The sequence below is a fragment of the Arctopsyche grandis genome, chromosome 6, assembly GCF_051622035.1.
Source record: "Arctopsyche grandis isolate Sample6627 chromosome 6, ASM5162203v2, whole genome shotgun sequence".
NCBI lineage: Eukaryota > Metazoa > Arthropoda > Insecta > Trichoptera > Hydropsychidae > Arctopsyche > Arctopsyche grandis.
Window position 1 is genome coordinate 15,640,584 of NC_135360.1, and position 17,317 is coordinate 15,657,900.

Sequence of the window (17,317 nt, forward strand, 5' to 3'; positions counted from 1 at the left end):
TTAGTTCAATTCACCAAAAAGCAGTCATTGCAAACACAGAGTTAAAAGCACCCCTCTGTCATCGAGCTGTCTATCGATACTCCATCGATGACAGTTCATTGGTTCATACTTGCACAGCACCTGTCATTGCCATAAGTAGGTTTCTGTGATGCATGACATTTTAAACATTTTGAGGAAAAACAAACATTTATTTGATACGAGAAACCAACTGGATTGGATTATCCATGTTACGAATTATGAATTTTAATAATTTGAAAATAAAATTTATAAAAAAATTTCAAAAGTCCCACTTACACAATATATAAAACCGTGACAGATTATTGCGCCAACAGATTAAATTAACGTTATAAAATTGCAATCAAAACACTAAAGATTCAAAACAAAAACGAAGTAGTGCTACGTTTTTCCATTTATGAATAATTAGTAGTTACGGTATAGAAACCGCTTAAACATGGCTAATCTAATAGTAAATTAATTTCATATTTTACTAAATTAATTTGGATATTTAACAACAGCCAAACAGAAACGAATCACACGCACACCGCGAAACGTTTTTTGTTTTATATGTACACTAATGTCCTGTGTGCACATACATGTGCACTCCATTTGATCGGCCGACATCAATAAAATAATAAATTAAAAATACGATTTTTTTTTTGTTAATATTATTATATGCCGCGTCTCTTTCCACGGTTGCAAGGGGAGAACAAAAGACGAAGCAAAGTGGGTGATTACTTCGATAGTGGCATGCGTAAAGGACACTATTCCGCGTCTCTTTCCACGATATACGATTCCAAGGGGACAAAAGGAGACGGAACATGTTAACGAACATTCACACGCACGCACCTGGACACGCGTTAGACAATAATTATATACGATATATATGTATATAAGAAGATATGGAAAGTTTATTTTCAATACGAAAATGAATCACATAACTTAACCTTAACCTCTCCCCTGATTCAGACAAGCTTACCCATTTGTCAACATAATAGAACTATCCATCGGATGAAATACGAAACGGAATCAGTATTGGATTTGAACGCAAACGTCCGATGATCGATACGTTCCCCATATACCTATACAAAACATGGGGGTAAATTCAGCACAGTTTCATGGTGTTCTATGTATAAACGGAGAGTGTAGCTTTGGGTGTGACCTAGTACCGGCGACTAGGCAAACCCATTTCGACGTGTCGGTTGTGCAACTTGACACAAATACGTCGACCGACCGACCGGACGATAGGTCGATTCCGCCGAGGAAAACCCCGAGCGGGAAAGTCGCGAGAACAAATTAATAAACATCGGTAAAATAATTCCGAAACTACGTACATAGGTATATAGTTACATAAGCGACCGCCACTCGATAGATCGTACATAATAGATTTGCAGACGAATTATTATCAGTTTCCGCGAATATCTGGAGCGCTGCATACGATTTACGCAATCGTCGCAATGACGCGCGCTCGCACAATACATTACCGGACAGCGTGTGTTTGCGTACGAACACTTTCACCGTTTAGATGACTTTTAATTGTGGCGTTGTTATGGTGATCGTAAAGAGAGAATTAATCGGTGCGCCTACGCTGAAAATCAGCGAGCGCGTCCACCAAATACATACATATATAATATATTCCACGAGGAAGTATGCACATATTAAAGTGGTCATCTACGTAGAGATTTGTCTGCTGGCAAGTCTCCGGTTACATTTGTCATACCCTACGTGACACATATCGATGGACAAATCAATCATTCGACTTCCATTCTGAGAATCTTTTGTCGGGCGAAAAATTCTGTTGTTAAATATGATTTTGGTATCATATTGACAAAAAAAAAAACACGACACAGATTTTAAAAAGTAATTTTTATCTATGAAGTACTAATATAGGGTGGACCATATACCTATGGGTACATATGTATGTATATTGAAAAACTATTTTTTCGTATTTTTCATTTAAGAATACATTCACGAAACTCGCATTTGGTGTAACGCATTTGTCGATTCTCTTCAGTTCTTTGGATACATCGCGAGGCGAGACCAGGACAGTCTGGATAAGTGATTCTAGGACATTTCATCGCACGACCATTTCATCACGGGTAAAGATTTTATGAACTATTTTTTAATTATACTATACAGCAATAAAATTTTTCTTACAAAATATATTATTTATTGTTTTGTTGACAAAAGAAAATTAGAAAGTTTTCAAATAACTTTATTAAAAAAGAGTAACTACATTAGTATGATTCAAAAAAGCATTGCTCCATATATTTAAACAACGGTTTCAATATAAATTTCAAAAAGTAACGGTTTCAATATAAATTTCAAAATTGATTGAATATCAAATAAAAACAAATACAGTCATCTATGTCAACAGAAAAAAATATGAGAGCCACAATAAGTTTTCAAAAATTCGTCAAGTAAGAAAAATCTGATATTTTTTTTGTATTTAAAAAAAATAGCTTAATTTTCATTAAGAAGTAAAACCTTTTTAAAAACATGCCTGATTATTGCCCTTTCTTTTAAGATATCATTCTTGCAGATGTTTTACCGATTACACTGAGCAACAAAAAATCACGTTTTTGAGTTACCAGGGCGGAGACTAGCCAACCTTTACTAAGTTTGACTCACTGAATTCGAATATGATATTGATTTTTGTTGGTGGGTGATTGCTTACGAGATATGAGCGTTTAAAAAAATCCGCGATTTTTACAGTTATTTGGCTTTTGCGGTCTTTAACTAAAAATTTAGGATTGTTACGCTCAAAGTGAGTATTGGAATCAATAGTCAGATATTTTTCCTATTAATTGTTATATTTCATTGCTTTAAAATACTTCTAATTAATTGTCTAGCGAATTTTAAAAGTCAAAAATATTTTTTTTTTACGGAATTTTTTTCCGTGCTATTTTTCATTTATTTGGCAAATTTTTTATTTCACCACGTTTATAAGGATTGGTTTTCTATCTCAATATTTTTTTTTATCTAAACGTACTAACTTAAGCGGTAATTGCGATTTAAATGCTTTCGTTGTATATATGGTTGTATCGCGTAATATGTTAGGGCAAGCGAGATGGCATATAATCCACCTCACAGAGTACAGCGGTCGGACTTAAACGCTCATATCTCGTAAACGATCACCCACCAACAAAAATCAATATCATATTCGAATTCAGTGGGTCAAACTTAGTAAAGATTGGCTAGTCTCCGCTCTGGTATTTTTTTTTGTTGCTCAGTGTTATTAACCTTTCCACCGCGTACGACTACTATACATGTCCTAGCAAACATGCCCTCAGCGCGCGAGACTCGCATAGATATCTTGGAAGTTCCAACCTGTATAAGAGCCGTCTATTGTGTTAATATTTTATAACTTGGTTGAAAATATTACTAAATGTATACTTTACCAAATTCAATTTTTTGGCAGTAGTCAAAAAAAAAATATATAGGTTGTAAAATTCAAAAAAATATTACAACCTATATTTTTAGTCGAAAACGCGATACCAAAATCCGCAAAAAAGCAGCCGCGTACAGGGCATGTTCGCTAAATTTGGTGACGCGGTCAAAGGGTTAAAATTAGGGTGTAAAAACCTAATTGATAGAACGCGCCGAACAAAGACCGCCATTCACGTGACTTTGATTTTAACTTCTAATGTAAACAAAAAAAATGTAAATTTAATTTTTAATAAAAACGTTTACCAGTACCGAAAGTCCCGGTATTCAGACTAATCTCAGCACCGGGATTACGGTGCCAGAAAAGATAGTGACCAGGTCAGGACTGCCACTGGGAAAACAGGGTTGTCGAATCACACCGAAAACTGGGTTGTCGAGCTGCGGGTTGTTGGAAGCACTGGAGGACCACGACGGACCGCATTGTGGAGATTAGAAGACAGGGAAGTCACGGCCCTTAGACACGTAGATAACGACCGAAAAGAAGAAGAAGGCCTCCCCTCAATTTGACCTAAGCATGACAATAAGGGCGAAAACACACAGCAAGGAACGTGGCATGTGGAACGTCAACAAGTTCTCCTATATTCCTTTAAATATGGGATACACCGTTATCGATCACTGTTAAGCAAGGATAAATATGATGATACAATTTTACCGAAAACACTCCAGGGGGTAATTTTGGGACGGTGCGTGCCATGAATCTGTGCAAGGCACGCCACATTTTTTCGCACGTTTAAAGCCATCTAAAAAAAAGTGCCACGTTCATCGATGTGTGTTTTCGCCCTAAGACGAGTCTACTCCGTTCGACCGAACTTCAATTGACCGACTCGGAATATCTAAATTTGTCGTCTACTTGAGCAATAGTTTGAATATATAAAAAAAGATATATTTTTATATACATGATATTACAAGAAATATTGTGACCATTCATACATTTTTAAGCTATTAGCACACCTTTAAAATTAAAAAAAAATGTTGGAAAATCAATTCTTACCATATTTTTAAGTTGATGTTTACATCGTAAATAAAAGTATTTCACTAACATTTCTGTTTAGATGTTGTTTATCCCTAATACCAAGCAGACGAAGTTTCGAAATTCCGAGATTCGGTTAAACGCGAATCGGTCGAACTGGGCGCCCCACAATAAGACAAATATAGAAACAAAATGTCTCAGATCTGCATACATTAAAAATATTGGCGCATTCTTAGTAAGTAATTCAATGTGCAATTACATATGTAAATTATTAAGTAAAAAAAGAAATGCGATTTAAACGCGAAATCAGAGTCGCTCGGTTTTTAACGAATCGTACTCCGACTTCAGTCAAAAAGTCATGACTACAGTTCGGCTATGGCGTTTCCATTTCCCAAGAAAGAGGGTTGACTATTGTCAATTACTGTTGACCTACAAAGCTAGAGGGCAAAAAAAAGGTTGACAATAGAAATTGACAATGGTGAACCCATTTTTTTGTCCAAATAGAAATCGTCCGCCGTCCCTTAGTGGTGACTCATGACTATAAGCCGGCGCGACCCTGCGCACCATTGTTCATTTTTATGGTGAACATTTTTTTTTTGCTCTCTAGCTTTGTAGTTTGCCCTGTTTCCTGTAAAATAGCCCCAAAACGCACTCTTTCCAGGAAAAAGCACGCTCCACCGCCCAAGACTACTCATGACTTCACAGCTTTTCAAAAAAACTAAGCTTCGCCGTTACCTAAATCGCTATGACAGATGTTTTATATTATGTCCAAACAAAATATCTACGTGAATAGCCGCCTTTATGTGTTGCGTTTGTGACTGTGTTATTTTCTGCGAACACTGAGGGATGTGGAAATATGTATATTAACAAGAAAAATCCTAGACAAGATTAAAACGTATTCATCTATCTTCTTCTAATCTATAATTTGGAAAGAGACTTTGTATATATGTATGTATCCTTCGTTTTCGTCGTCGTCGTCCGTAGATCGGTGACGTCATCGAACACGTGATTCGATTTTTTTTTTTTTTTCGATCCATGGGCGCCGATTTGTTTTTTTCGATTCAATGGATTCACCCCCGCGGGGGCGCAAGGCGAGTAGTTTAATGGGGCCCCGCCAGGGGCGCCACAAGGGGCGCAGCCCCGTGGGGCCCCAGCCTCATGGGGCGCAGCCCCATGGGGATCAAAAGGGGGCGCCACAAGGGGCGCAGCCCCGTGGGGCCCAGCCTCATGGGGCGCAGCCCCATGGGGCTCAAAAGGGGGTGCCACAAGGGGCGCAGCCCCGTGAAGCCCCGAAGGGGGCGCGGGGGGCCCAGCCTCATGGGGCGCAGCCCCATGGGGCTCAAAAGGGGGCGCCACAAGGGGCGCAGCCCCGTGGGGCCCCGAAGGGGGCCCGGGGGGCCCAGCCTCATGGGGCGCAGCCCCATGAGGCTCAAAAGGGGGCGCCACAAGGGGCGCAGCCCCGTGGGGCCCCGAAGGGGGCCCGGGGGGCCCAGCCTCATGGGGCACAGCCCCATGGGGCTCAAAAGGGGGCGCCACAAGGGGCGCAGCCCCGTGGGGCCCCGAAGGGGGCCCGGGGGGCCCAGCCTCATGGGGCGCAGCCCCATGGGGCTCAAAAGGGGGCGCCACAAGGGGCGCAGCCCCGTGGGGGCCCGGGGGGCCTAGCCTCATGGGGCGCAGCCCCATGGGGCTCAAAAGGGGGTGCCACAAGGGGCGCAGCCCCGTGAAGCCCCGAAGGGGGCGCGGGGGGCCCAGCCTCATGGGGCGCAGCCCCATGGGGCTCAAAAGGGGGCGCCACAAGGGGCGCAGCCCCGTGGGGCCCCGAAGGGGGCCCGGGGGGCCCAGCCTCATGGGGCGCAAGCCCTAATAGGCATTAACTAAGGGGGGCGAAGCCCTAGACGGCAATTAATCATGGGGGCGCGGAGGGGCGAAGCCCTAAAAGGCATTAACTAAGGGGGGCGAAGCCCTAAACGGCAATTAATCTTGGGGGCGCGGGGGGCGAAGCCCTAAAAGGCATTAACTAAGGGGGGCGAAGCCCTAGACGGCATTTAATCATGGGGGTGCGGAGGGGCGAAGCCCTAAAAGGCATTAACTAAGGGGGGCGAAGCCCTAAACGGCAATTGCTCATGGGGCGTGGAGGGGCGAAGCCCTAGAAGGCAAAGGCTCAGGGGGGCGCCGAGGGCGAAGCCCTAGAAGGCAAAAAAAAATTTAGATTTTTTTTTTTTGATTTTTTAAAATTTTTTTTTTAATTTTTTTTTTATTTTTTTTTTATTTTTTTTTTTTATTTTTTTTTTAATTTTTAAATTTTTTTTTAATTTTTTTTTTTTTTTAATTAAATTAGCTTAGTCATGTTTAAGCGGTTTATATTATAAACACTGAGCGAAGCCGGGTAATACAGCTAGTGTATATTAAAGAAACAAAAAAAAATTCAAATATAAAATAAAACAAAATTGAACATGCATATACATATGAACATATATACAATGAATGAATTATAAACATCTTATTTTAGCAAGAAATCAACTTCACAAAAATGCAATAAATAGGAACGAATTACAAACAGTACACAAAAATGTTAAAACATCGCTGTCATAGTTTTACCCTCATCCCATTCAACCAACAAATAAACAGATATAGTCATTTAAGTACATAGAGGTAAACCCCTCCCTAAAAATACCGAGGACGATTCTTGTGCATAATATGTATGTATATATTTATATGTAAGAGTATAATATATGTACTTATGTATGTACGTATGATACCAAAATATGCTAGACATCTTCCAACATGATCAACATTAAAAAGGCTTTGACTTAGTACGTTTATGGCTTGACGAATGTATTAAGCCAGCCAGCTTAGCTAAAATACGGCCGTTTACCCCTTCACCACACTCGATCCTGCTAGAAAGGCATACAAAAAAGCAAGCAAAACATGATAAATTTCAATTTTAGCACAGCCTTGGACACACCGTAGTGGGAAAATCGAGATAAAAAAACGATAACATCGAAGGATAGGTATATCAAATTTCGTTTTTGTCGAGCTGGTTCAGAACCAAAGAGAACCCTTCCGCATTCTGCTTCTATGTAGCGCCACGTTGGATATCGAGATGCTGTCGATTTGGCACAAAGAGCAGCCAAGGCATCTATTTCAGATGAGCAAACTTTTAATCGTTTGCCAAACGAAAATCTGCAATTGAAAACCGGAGGCTATTGTGACCTGACGATAGATGTTGAACTTCACTTCGAAGCACGACAAGCGACCCAAAATGGAAACTTGTTTCGCACAACGGACTGACGACAGACACGGTTTGTTTACAAACACATTGTATGTATGTATGTACACAGCGACCGCAAGTCACGCTCTGTATTATGTTAATAATTTTTTTATCTACATTTTTCAAATGAGGAAGAATCACACGCCCGTTCTACGTATATAGACAACATTGAAATAACAAAAAAAACTACGCAATTTGATTGTGATCAGACCAGAGCTGTGGAGAAGTGGCATTTTGACCGGAATCAAAATCAAGAGACGTATTAAAATAGCATTTTTATTTTTTTATTACACCGATTTACGCTGTGTGTTTATTAATAAAACTTAATTCAAAGGCCGTCAACACAGTGTGATTTTAAATCCTCCAAATTTCATAAAAAAAAATGTTTCATTCCTTCACTTCCATTCATAGATACATAGATATCTTTATCCAAAATATCGATAAATAAATAATAAAAAAATGGTTCAAAGCTCGACTTTTTTTTCTAATGAATTTATCAATAATATTCAGGAAAGATTTCGAATCCTCAGATATTGAAATTGAATGGTTTTATCTCGCGTAGTATATGTACATATGTACATATTATAGTATCTACATACTTCTCAAATTGAATCTTTTAGTCATATGAATAACACAATGATCTGTAAGATTTATATGAACAACAAAATGATCTATGTATGTATATTATATATTCTATAAGATATGAGTCGTTATATTTGAAATTAGTTTAATTGGTTTCCACTTTTCTCCATTTCAAAAAATATCTCGCAAAACATTAAATATAATGTTAAACGTTTTACAATTTAAAAATACTGGTGGACTTTTAATAAGTTTATTCTGTCTTTCCGAGAGTCTAGATATATCTAATTTAAAGTAGTTAAACAATTTGTGAATTATGTAAGTCAAACTGAAATAGTGTTTTTGGAACTGAAAACTGAACTACGGCTCATATATTGAAATGTATATTAATTTTATACAAAATTGAATACAGCATTCACCACAGTTTAAGAAATACTGATCTGATAATTCATACGGTCGAAGACAACCGTAAAGAAGCGTATTTCAATTTTCAATGTAATTGATAGAAAGGTTTGGGAGCAACATATATACATACATATTTTTAATTTACAAAACCTATTATTTGTACCGTTACTTAGCGAAAAATACGCAGACTCTCAGAGTTTTCTGAAAATTCGGGCGGACCATAATAAGCGATGAAATCTGAAATCTTTGTACAAGTGACAAAAAATGCATTCGAATGAGCCTGACGAAATTTGAAAATTAGCCCTTTAGCCACCCTGGTTGCTTAAATTACGACTGTATGCTTCGCATTTCTAACTAACTCGCGAATCTAACGATTCCACAGCCCATGAATCAGACGTACAAAGCGTCAATGTTTTCCAGGGGAATATTGCCCATTTTGAAGTAGGAAGTGGAGTGGTCGTCGGATGTCTAAGCACTGTCAATAAATACACACAAAGCGAACACGTGAGTGCACAGAAGAGCATCAGCACACTTTCCACGAGCTCATGTCCAACCTTGAAAGTTGGCAGTAGGATATCAACGTTGATGGAATGTCAAGACAGGAGCGGATGTGTCAGTTCAGTTTCTAACGCAGATTTCATTTCGTGTCCACCACATAATTAAATCGGATAGTATCTGGCGCGGTGAACGTACGACTACAATGACGGTCACGCACGCTTACAAAACACTGAATTGTTGCTAACAATATAATAACAATATGTCGCAACACTATTAGATAACGAGAATATCTAATATGACACATTTAATTTGCTTCGAACACTTTCCCCGAGAATCTCACGATGGAGTTTCGACTGTATAGCGTTATGAATATGTACATACATAGTTGTTCCAGTTTGGAATCTTATTCACGTGGCAGTTGCTTCAAAACTTTCAAGAACATATCAGTAAAAGATACACATACATACGTATACAGTATACATATATGCACGTATATTAAGAGGGCTGGACCCCAGCTCCTTCTCCATACAAACGTATTAGACTTCTCCCTTCCTCAATTATGGCACTAGAGAAATTATTTTTTAATATGCTATTTATATCCACCATAGGCATGTTTCAATTTTTTTTTATTTTTTGATTAATCAAAAAATCAAAAAAATCAATAAATCAATTAATAAAAAATTAAAATAAAAATTGAAACATGACTATGGTGGATATAAATAGCATATTAAAAAATAATTTCTCTAGTGCCATAATTGAGGAAGGGAGAAGTCTAATACGTTTGTATGGACAAGGCGCTGGGGCCCAGGCCTTTTAATAGTTACCAATCAAGGATGTAAAATAAAACATTTTCAAATATCAAACGGTTTTCTTTTATGTCGAATATGATACTAAATGGCAAAATAGTTTAAAAATAAAGTATTTATTGCCTTAAATAGATTATCATATGAATATATGAGAACCTTACATGATTTTATTTTCTTTTTTTTTCTACTTTACAAATGCCGACCGCAAATTTTTCGATTAAGTTCGTATAAATATTTGAATATGTATGTACGAGCTCCATAAGCGCATTTAGGGAATAAAGGGGGGGGTGGGCGTCTAATATAACTTATTTAATTACAAAAAACTAATATAATGGGGTACAATTTTTACAAATAGGCTGAAAGGGTGTATGTGAGTAAAAAAAGGTTGGGAGCCGCTGAAATGAGGGATTTACTAACAGTCATTACCATAGTTCGGCGCCTCAGTGCGCTAAATGGTTCACTATTGCCAATTTTTTTTTTGCGAAAAAAAGGTTAACAACAGTGAACCCGTATAGCGCACAGAGGCGCCGAACTCTGTCTTAGGCAGTCGATGAATGCTTTTCAAATAACAATAGACCGGTCCATTGGTTTTTTTTCTAAGAAATTGCCAATCGTGAACAATTTTTTGTGCGAAAAGCATACATCGAACGCCGATCTTTGGTCATTATATTAGACAGCGGAAAATGATTAGGACAATATGCTTTTGGGGCGTTATTAACTTTGCAGACAACCATTTTTTTTAAGCTCTCTTGCATTCAACACTGTTGGAACGTGTATTGTTATTTTCCATTACCCTAATGATCATCCACCCTATTTTCATTATAGTAATTACTATTTGAGGATTTTCAGCATGTACATATGTACATACATATGTTATGTACATAAATGTGTAGATTTTAAACCAAGCGATAATGTAAATATATGTACATACCTATATGCAATGAAAACACATTTAAGACCCAGGAATAAATGAGCATTTATAACACGAGCAACTAATTAAGTACGATTTCATCTAAAATGCGTGTCTTATCTATCATCAGCGGGTTCTACATAAGTATGTATTATGCACAGTGCCGGTTTTAGGGGGGGGCTGGGTAGGGTGGCGCCCGAGGGCGCCAAATAAGTTAGGGCGCCGCTCGATTCGTCAAAGGCGCCAAAAGCCATACTAAATTTTAGATTAGAGCGCCAAAGGCGATATTTTTTTCTAATGGTGCTTAGAAAAAATTTCCCGAGGGCGCCATTGGGTGTAAGGCCGGCACTGATTATGCATATGCGTTGAGGACATCACTTCAACATTGAATAAACACAAATAGATTCGAATCGAAGTTGAAAAACGTAGGTACAAGTGCATAAGCCCGCTGCATTCAGAGATAACGAGATCCTAAGTCTACAAACATAGATGTAGACAGAGTATTATGATATTTTTGCACACGAAAAAAAAATGCTAGTACGCCTAATCTATGCTGTCGCGATCCAGGGTAAAACTCACCCCTTGGAATGTTTTCGTTGATAGTTTATCCTTGTATTGACGTAGGTTTAACAGTGATCGATAACGGTGCTACCCATGTTTGAAGAAATTTAAGAGAAATAATAGGATCGTACGAATTAGCAACGGCATGAAGATACGCCTATCACAGCTGGAGACAATGAGCGCATTAATGCCATGCGATCCAGTGTGTTTTTACCATAAAATATAAAATTGTTCCATCAGTGGCAAACAGCGGCGTAATTCGTATGATATGATATATCTAACGACCTATTTAACTTTGCGGGTTAAATTTCCATTAGAATAGCAACAACCGGGATCACCCATTGATCAACCGAGTGTGTCTACATACATATGTACATACATACATGTGTCTACATATGTATGACGTCTCCAACAGAAGTTCAACGACGTTCAGATTTAATTAATTAACCAGGATCCATTAGGAGATTGGCGTTAAATTCGCGAGCGAACTGCACATCGCGACCTTCGCAAATAAAGCGAACGATTTTTATGCATTTGCACGCGATCGCGCATGATTAATGCAGAAAATGCACCAGTGCACGCCGTCGTCTGTTCGGTTCGTCGTCCCGCCCCGAAGATGCACAATTTATGGTCACAGTGCTCGCCCTCGAGATGTTTAGGGGTCATCATCCGCAACGCTAGGGAAATCCGGCGGGTGACCACGAATTCCCCGATCAAATGCGAGACTGTTGAACTCGATCGCTTAAATGAATTCGGAATTGCCTTAAATTGAAAAATATCAATCGGCGAAAATAGTATTAGTAATATTGAGCTCATCTCGGCCGTTTGAATCGAGTCAGCGTCCAAGATCGATTACGAACAAAAGATCGGTGAAGTTAGAGGTCAAACGTTTGGAAAACATATACCACAAGCAACAAAGACCTCAGCAGACAGTATGGCGAGACTGTGCGAACGCGTGGGAGGAAAATAAGAGTATAAAATATTTTAATATCTCATCCAATAGGATTGAATTTCATAAATAAAGACTCATACTACAAGTGTTGAAAAAAAATGCATATGCAACGGCCAAAAACGACTATAATACCCGTAAAGTGCAACAAAGAATATATCATAATAATACTACAGACATATGTAAAAATGACACACTACAGCTGTATTTAAACAGAAACAAAAATAATGTATATTTCATATGTATAAAACAAAATGTCAAACATGCTAAAGATCACATAGGTACTTGACATTTTGATGTTTTTTTTTTTATGGAAAAAAACGTAATTTTCCACTACATAATAATTGCAATCTTTTTGTTTTCGTTAAAATTTAAGTCGCAATTTAAAGCGTGGAAAATTTATTATATAGTATTTGCATACGAACTTTTTTTTAGTAAACATTGCCGTCGTCTGTACGACGCAGATTCCGCTCGTAGCATATGTACATACGTCTCTTTCGAATGTTTGTTATGCTTTGATACTACTGAATAAGAAGGTCATGGCTTTATCACGAATCAAACTACGTCGATAAGAAAAGTTAAGCAATTTCTATACGTGTTAAAATCAATTAAAAGTTCTTTTACTTATCAGTTAAATATATGTATGATTAATTAAAATAATATAAGATACATAATTATAGGTACATTTGATGTGTCAATTTCATTTAAGATCTCCAAACGTTTAAATTCATCCTTTAATCTTCAACATAAACACACATAAACATTGAAAATGAAACCAGATCAATTATGTCGCTGAATGAAAACAAAAAGGACGAACCTTAAAACGATTACTATCTCTTTTGTTCATCTCGGTGACAGACGTTTCTTCAAAAGTACAGAAAAAATTTACACTAAAAACCGCTAGAATTTAAAGAACATTAGAAACATTGAGAACTAGTGTTGTTAACCACAGCTGCGTGCCGTATACGGATTTCAGGACTGAAACACGTTTGAATTTGTATGCAGATATTTAAGATATTCTATTTTGGGTATTCAACAATGAGAACAATATCCTATCCATACTATAATCTGAAAACAGGATTTAAAAGGACGACAAAGCAGATATAATGAAATTATTAGTCACAAATGAAGATACATTCACATACACACATATGTACATTACATGTTTGTAAATTACGCTTAAAATTGACAAAATTGAATTTCCTATGAGATTCCTATAAGATTTAAAATCAGTCAAGTATTCGTATGTATTTGGAGTACATACAAAATTTGACTGTTAAATCAAATTTAAATGAGTCATTCAGTTCCGGATTCATAAATAATGATCAGAAAACGTTAAGCAAAGATGGTGTACCAGAGAAATTGCACAAAATTTGCGAAGGCGTTTAGAAAACATTTCGACAACATCGTAAAGACTGCCGCACAATGAACGATTCAATCGACGACAGCGAATAATATTTTAAATGTACGACAAACACTACCTAAAAATCAGACGCAATACCGAAATACACAAATGATAAGTTATTTCTATATAGAGTCGAATTAAGCACAATGGATCATAAAATTTTCCACGGCTGTAGCTGGTGAATGTTTTATTTATCAACTACGACATTCGAACGCAATATATCCTTGAAAAGGTAAATATGTATGTACATTTAATAATAATAAACTAAAATTAAATTCAGGATATCAAATACAAATACAATTTGAACTTCCCTAGAAAGTCGGTAATTAAAAAAAGTGTTTGATCCTTAGTAGAATCAACAGTGTAACAAAGGAAAATTAACAATTAGACATGATATACATTGTATGTAAACGTACCACGTTGCAGGACGCACGTTGTTTTAACGTATGTATGTACAAATATGTATATATGGACCTACATATATGAATAGAATCGGGGTTCTCAATCATGGACTCTTTTTGACAACAATGACGTATTTTTATTTTGACAAAAATATTTTCCAATTTAGTAAATAAACTATAGGAAATATCAATAAATCGATCAATTTATGGCTATGAAATTTTTTTGCCAAAGACACATTTTTCAGTTCAAACTAGGGCTGTGGACTCGGTTCAAAATTTACCGACTCCGACTCTAACTTCAACGATTTTAGTAAGACGGACTATTCTTGCAACGTATAAAAAATATCAAAATATAAAAAAATAAAGGAATTAACCCAATTTATTGAAATATTGGTAATTAAATATGAATAAATAAAAAGTAAATACATAGTATGTGTATGAATTTCACACACAAATAAATCAAAAAAGTATGAGACAGAGGAAACAATCGGTTTTGAGCACAACACTTCAAACCACGTGCAATTCAACGATTTTATTTATAATATAATTTAATTATTAAATTTAAATCGATTAGTGGATTGACTTCAATAAAATTGGAGACTAGTTGACGCATACCGTAATACTATTAATCAATGCAAATATTACAAAGGAGTCAGTCAGTTGATTTTTTACGACTCCGACTCCGTTTGAAATGCTCCAACTCCACAGCCCTGCTTCAAACAATGTAAAGCGGAACCTCGATAATCAGGACGTGCAAGTGATTTTAGCAGACAAAACCATCGAAATATACAAATTTGTTGTCTAATATTCAAAGATTATAGCTCGGCTAAAAATAAAACACGAAATGAAGAAGTCGAAGAGTGCACATGCAGTCAACCCTTCTATGTATGTACATATAACACGCTAAATCGATTCAGCAAAAAGGGCGCAAGAAATATACTCGAAATGAAAAAAAAACCGGTGGCATTATATCCCCAATCACGTTTTCATTGTTTTTTTTTATTTTTGTTTTCTTGTGGAACAGATCTAGCGCATTATATGAGGGTTGACCGTATGTGTGATGTATTTATGTGATTCATCATCTGCATGGCCAATATAATACAATATATCTACAATCATAATCCCCATTTACATAATCTGGACAATCGTATGTGTGCATGAGCAATTGTCATATATTTTCTTCAAACGGAAAATCTGACTTCAAACCCGCACAACAGAAACGACCTAGACCTACATACAAACATCCTACAAGGAAACCCTTGGACTTTCACACACACACACACACACACACACACATTTTCTACACCAAAATCGCACCAGAGTTCCCATCAGATTCAACCTGTGCACATAATGGACGGTGCAGTGCGCGGTACACAAGGCATCAAACGATTCGTCCATTCGATGTGCGGCTGGCCTAACGTTGCATAACTCCGCGGGATTGCGCGCTTTCTTTTCAAATCATTACGATGGACAAAAAGTGTGTGTGGGTTTTGCGCGAAAATAACAATAATCCGCGGGACGATACCGTTACCTGCGGCAACGCGGCATACAATCTAATACAAACAAGCTAATTGCTGGCGAGAGAGCAACTCGTGCCATATAAAGGTCAACGAGATGAGGATGTCCTCAAGTCCTCACCTGTTGTCGAGTGCGGAGTGCGGAGTGCGGACTGCGACGAGCCTTTGTCTCCGTCGGAAAAACGCACCGTCAGTCGGAAAATGTACGCGACCGCTATATAGAGACGCGGAAAGGGGGGCGAAGGCGGCGTGCGTAGAGCTGCGCCACCAGGGTGCTCCTCGGAGTGTGCGACGCAACGCTAACAGTAAATCATGCAAACAAACACGACGCACCAGCCGCGATCGAGAGTCTGCCAACGACTGACAGCGATCGAGTGCGTCGAGTGCTTTGTTTACGATGCGCGTTTCGCGGTGCGCCTGCGCGGACTTTTCATCGAACTGCTCTCTGATTGGTCCGCTGCCGCCACTCGACCGCCGCCATTTTAAATGCGGCGCGCCAACTTCGCAATACGTACTGTGCTGTACTCGCAGATTATAATACGTGTTCGTATATCATGTACGTGCGTTTATTGTTCGTGCATTAATTTCGTGCATCTCGAAGTGTTGCGTGTCTCGTTATTGCAAATTAGTGCGATTGCTGTTTATTGCGATTGTCGTGAGATCCGTCGGTGTGAGCTGATCGACCCTGTGGTGATTGCTATGTGAATATGTTAAATTTCATTTTACAAGTGTACTCGTACGAGTATGCTCATTTCCAATTAACATTTTTGAGTAATCGCAGGTCTTTCAGAAAACTTTTACACGCTTGCTGAATTTAACAATGTTGATAATAGTCTCAACAAGTACAATATACATAACTATAAGTATACATTCATTTATAGGTTTTTGAGCTCTTTTTCCTACTATGCTGTACATGGGTCTACGTGACGAGACAGAATGTTAAATTACAGAAAACACAAATATCGGAAGGCAAAGATCGAAAATCGAAAGATCTTAAGTCGAAAGATAAAAAAAAATGGTGCATAGTAAACGGTACATACTCACTTAATTTGCGCGAGCAGGATACAACAGGAACAAGAGGAACATGCTTTTCCTCCCGTATTCTGCGCGCGCACATTAATACGGGAGGAAAAGCCTGTTCCTCTTGTTCCTGTTTTTATCCTGCTCGCGCAAATTAAGTGAGTATGTACCGTTTACCATGCACCATTTTTTTTTGATCTTTCGATTTTCGATCTTTGCCTTCCGATATTTGCGTTTTCTGTAATTTAACATTTTGTCTCGTCACGGAGACCGGCTGTACATTACCATTAGAATAATATAATACTATGATTACTAACAAAATTAAATTAAAATTGTTAAATAGAAAATAATCAGTATCAGTAGCTATTAAAATAGATATAAGATGTATTGTGAACATAATTTAGTAATAATAAAAAGCATTTAAAATTCAAAAAATACAATCATTTCTAAGTACGTAAGTATGTACATGTCTACTTGTTTAGCTACCTGAAATTTTTTACTTAGTGTTTTACTTGCAATAAACATATAAACTGCAATAAATATATTTACTTGCAATAAATAAATGTTTATTTATTTATTTT

The 17,317-nt window shown here is 37.7% G+C and overlaps 1 protein-coding gene across 1 annotated transcript in view; it reads right to left on the reverse strand.

Moving 5' to 3' along the window:
- The window catches only part of mlt (tubulin folding cofactor E like protein mlt), a 28,471-nt gene extending 12,612 nt beyond the window's left edge, over nucleotides 1–15,859 (reverse strand). Inside the window, 1 exon segment of the mRNA XM_077433200.1 lies at nucleotides 15,838–15,859. The gene's annotated coding sequence lies outside the window, so the exon portion shown is untranslated.
- Between the last annotated feature and the right edge of the window lie 1,458 nt (nucleotides 15,860–17,317).